This window comes from Tachysurus fulvidraco, chromosome 15 (genome assembly GCF_022655615.1).
Source record: "Tachysurus fulvidraco isolate hzauxx_2018 chromosome 15, HZAU_PFXX_2.0, whole genome shotgun sequence".
NCBI lineage: Eukaryota > Metazoa > Chordata > Actinopteri > Siluriformes > Bagridae > Tachysurus > Tachysurus fulvidraco.
Genome location: NC_062532.1, coordinates 16922680 through 16928053, shown reverse-complemented (window position 1 = coordinate 16928053; position 5374 = coordinate 16922680).

The following is a 5374-nucleotide window of genomic DNA, read 5'->3' as shown; positions in this document are numbered from 1 at the left end:
TCACTCACTCACTCACTAACTCCCTCACTCTCCTCACGCTCACATTTATTTACTCACTCACTCACTCACTCACTCACTCACTCACTCACTCACTCACTCACTCACTCACTCACTCTCACACTCACTCACTCACTCACTCACTCACTCACTCACTCACTCACTCACTCACTCACTCACTCACTCACTCACTCACTCACTCACTCTCACACTTACTCACTCACTCACTCACTCACTCACTCACTCACTCACTCACTCACTCTCACACTTACTCACTCACTCACTCACTCACTCACTCACTCACTCTCACACTTACTCACTCACTCACTCACTCACTCACTAACTCCCTCACTCTCCTCACGCTCACATTTATTTACTCACTCACTCACTCACTCACTCACTCACTCACTCACTCACTCACTCACTCTCACACTTACTCACTCACTCACTCACTCACTCACTCACTCACTCACTCTCACACTTACTCACTCACTCACTCACTCACTCACTCACTCACTCTCACACTTACTCACTCACTCACTCACTCACTCACTCTCACACTTACTCACTCACTCACTCACTCACTCACTCACTCTCACACTTACTCACTCACTCACTCACTCACTCACTCACTCACTCACTCACTCACTCTCACACTTACTCATTCACTCACTAACTCACTAACTCACTCACTCACTCACTCACTCACTCACTCACTCTCACACTTACTCATTCACTCACTAACTCACTAACTCACTAACTCACTCACTCACTCACTCACTAACTCATTCATTCACTCACTCACTCTTTCACTCACTCACTTACTCACTCACTCACTCTCACACTTACTCACTCATATTCACTCACTCACTCAAACATTCACACACTCACTCGCTCACTGACTCACTCTCACACTTACTCATTCACTCACTCACTCCCTCACTGACTCACTCACTCACTCACTCACTCACTCTCACACTCACTCACTCACTCACTCACTCACTTACTCACTAACTCGTTCACTCACTCACTCTTTCACTCACTCACTCACTCACTCACTCACTCACTCACTCTTTCACTCACTCACTCACTCCCTCACTCACCCACTTACTCACTAACTCATTCACTCACTCACTCTTTCACTCACTCACTCACTCACTCACTCACTCACTCACTCTCACACTTACTCACTCATATTCACTCACTCACTCAAACATTCACACACTCACCCGCTCACTCTCACACTCACTAACTCACTCACTCACTCACTCACTCACTCACTCACTCACTCTCTTACACTCACTCACTCTACTCACTCACTCACTCACTCACTGAATCTACTTACTCACTGACTCTACTCACTCACTCAGTCACTGACTCACTCACTCTACTCACTCACTCTACTCACTCACTCTACTCACTCACTCTACTCACTACTCACTACTCACTCTCTTACACTCACTCACTCTACTCACTCACTCTACTCACTACTCACTACTCACTCTCTTACACTCACTCACTCTACTCACTACTCACTCACTGACTCACTCACTGACTGACTCACTCACTCACTCACTCACTCTCACACTTACTCACTCATATTCACTCACTCACTCAAACATTCACACACTCACTCGCTCACTCTCACACTCACTAACTCAGTCACTCACTCTCTTACACTCACTCACTCTACTCACTACTCACTCACTGACTCACTCACTGACTGACTGACTGACTCACTCACTCACTCACTCTCACACTTACTCACTCATATTCACTCACTCACTCAAACATTCACACACTCGCTCACTCTCACACTCACTAACTCAGTCACTCACTCTCTTACACTCACTCACTCTACTCACTACTCACTCACTGACTCACTCACTGACTGACTCACTCACTGACTGACTCACTCACTCACTCACTCTCACACTTACTCACTCATATTCACTCACTCACTCAAACATTCACACACTCACTCGCTCACTCTCTTACACTCACTCACTCTACTCACAACTCACTCACTGACTCACTGACTCACTCACTCACTCACTCACTCACTGACTCACTCACTCTACTCATTTTTTCATTTGCTCACTTACTCATTTAGTTATAAACAATAAAGTAGTATTGAGCACCTGACAATTCAGAGACAATGTTCCAAACTTGAAGAAGTCACACTCACCTTATAGCCCAACATTTGGCTCAATTGTGAGTTCAAATCGATTTGTACATTCCAGTTAAGCCCTTATAACCTTTGGTAGTTTTGTACTTGGCTTCTGATCTGGATACCAAAAAAAACTTAGAGTACATTGATGTCTTTTTATCTTTACAGGCAGACAGGTTTATCCGTGTTATTTCCCATTTACTCCACTGCCATCACATATGGACAATCAATGTTATCAGCGAAGCTTTTCCAGTGTCGTGCTTACGGCTTAAATTGACAAGGAAAAAAGAGAGAAAACCGCAAATACAGTTAGAGAAGAGTGTGGACACATGATGTATTACACACAGAAAATTCATTCACTTTACCCTACCTGCCTGATGGTTGTTGTATGATAGAGGAGAGGTGGCTGATGGATAGGAATTGGCCAAGAACAAATTAAGCAGAAAATGTGGGAAACTGGTGATTTGACTGCATGAGGATTTTGCTGGATAATTATCAAAATCCAAGGATTAAAATTCAAGAAAAGTAAAATAGTCTAAGCACAAAATGCTCAGGTATCAGCTTCAGAGCACGCTTTGATTTTCCCCAAAACCCTTAATGTGTAGCTTAAGGGGTTTCAGACTAAGCCTTGTACTGACAACCTTAATCTGTTGAAGCAGAATGATTTATATCATTCTTCTACACATCTTTATTTGACTTTCTGAGGTATCCAAACATCTCCATGTCTTCCATATAAGAACTATTTATCAATCTAAGAATTTCTGTTGAAGAGAACCACTGGAAAAAAACGTGTATAATAACTTAGGTACATGGCTGAAGATCAGTTTGGAAGGTTCTTGATGCCTTTATATTCCATACGTGGTTTAGACATTGTAGCTTTTGTTTTATAAAGATGGATATACATTATTCACATACATCAAAATCTTATTGAGAAGATTTAGAGGATTGAATATGACCAGGATACAAAGGAATAATGAAAATAATGTAAACATATAGAGATTAGGGAAGATAATACTATTCCCGGTGTCCTCTTGTGTGTGTGTGTGTGTGTGTGTGTGTGAGTGGGTGAGTGCTTATGGTGTGATTCAAGGTCAACAGCTGGTGTGATTTAAACACAACAGGTTTTGTCTTCATGATTGTAAATACCTTTTTTATACAGACACTGCAGAACATCCTGGAAAAATGGAATGATTTACTATACCACAAAACCAAATGGAAAAAAAAAACAGTTTTATAACAGACTGACCCACTATGCCAAAAAATAATATGCAAAATTACAATGTGGTGATTCAGTTATTTTTCTACTGGCATCATAAAGTCACTCATTCCCTCATACTTTTCAATCTTAAGACACATCAGTACAGAATGATTCCACTGATACATTTTACCTTGTTTAGGTGAAAGCGTTTGTAATCTCTAATGGATTATATGGACCCATTATTTTGGTGTAAGTTGTAGTAGATTTCTGGTACACTTTCAGGAAAATGGCAGAAATGTAGAAAAGAAGAAAAAGTTTTAAAGTAAGAATATGCTGAACGAAAGCACAGAGGAAATATATCATCCATTAAATTCTCAAAATGGGGTCTGGGGACCTTCAGAAGCCTGTGAAACCACAGGGGTCTGCTGTCCATTATCTTTCTGTCATCATATCAATCCATCCTTCTAAAAGTTATTAGATTTGAGTTCATATAGATTTTAGTTTGAGTGATCATTTGACCTCAACTCACTCACTCACTCACTCACACTCACTCACTCACTCACTCACTCACTCACTCACTCACTCACTCACTCACTCACTCACTCACTCACTCACTCACTCTTAATAACTCACTCCCTCACTTACTCACTCACTCACTCCCTCACTTACTCACTCACTCACTCACTCACTCACTCACTCACTCACTCACTCACTCACTCACTCACTCACTCACTCACTCACTCTTAATAACTCACTCACTCACTCACTCACTCACTCTTAATAACTCACTCCCTCACTTACTCACTCACTCACTCACTCACTCACTCACTCACTCACTCACTCACTCACTAACTCACTCACTCACTCACTCACTCACTCACTCACTCACTCACTCACTCACTCACTCTTAATAACTCACTCCCTCACTTACTCACTCACTCACTCACTCACTCACTGACTCACTCACTCACTCACTCTTAATAACTCACTCCCTCACTTACTCACTCACTCACTCACTCACTCACTCACTCACTCACTCACTCACTCACTCACTCACTCACTCACTCACTCACTCACTCACTCACACTCACTCACTCACTCACTCACTCTTAATAACTCACTCCCTCACTTACTCATTCACTCACTCACTGACTCACTCACTCACTCACTCACTGACTCACTCACTCATTCACTCCCACAGCTCATTCTTTCATTCGTTCTTAATCACTATGATGCACTTATTCAACTAATAAAACAAACTATGGAATGTTGGTCTCTTTATGCACTCAACACTCAGTGCTTTGCTTACATAGACAATGATGCTGGATGAGTCAAATTTTTCACGGTTTCCACCAAGTGAACAAGACGTCTTAAAAATGCCTTTTATATGAGCCCATACTGTGAGATTTTTTTTCCAAAAAATTTTTTTCTGCTAAAGCTTTCCTAGGTTTGATGCCATTTTACAATCTATCTTGCAAAAAGGCTTATATTTCCAAAATGTTATTGTTCCAAAAAATGATGATGAATGATGTCCATTTGAGATGATCCAACCCTTTTAGACTTAGACACTGAAGGGCAGAGAACATAGTGCATAGTTTAATCGGGTGCAGTAGGTCAGATGGGATGCAGCTTTAATAACTCAAAAACAAGTCAAATATAAATATAATCTCTTTGAACCAAATTGTGTTCAGTATATATAAATAAATAAATAAAATATAAATGTGCAAAATGTTGTTGCAAATATTTCAATAATGATCCCACATTTGAAATCAATCTGTGCTGCAGTGTTGTGGGAAAATCTATGGCTTTAAAACATATAATGCTTGGTTGAGCAATTAGCAAAGGTTATGCCTCAAATCTAAAGACATCAAAGAAAAAAAAGGAAGATTTCACACAAGGCATTCATCTGTACAGTATTTCACGCTGGGGCTTGTTTTGATGAAATTAAATGCTTTTCATCCAGAGTATAAAATTTGATGAATAAAGAAAATCCTGGCTGATCGACCGCT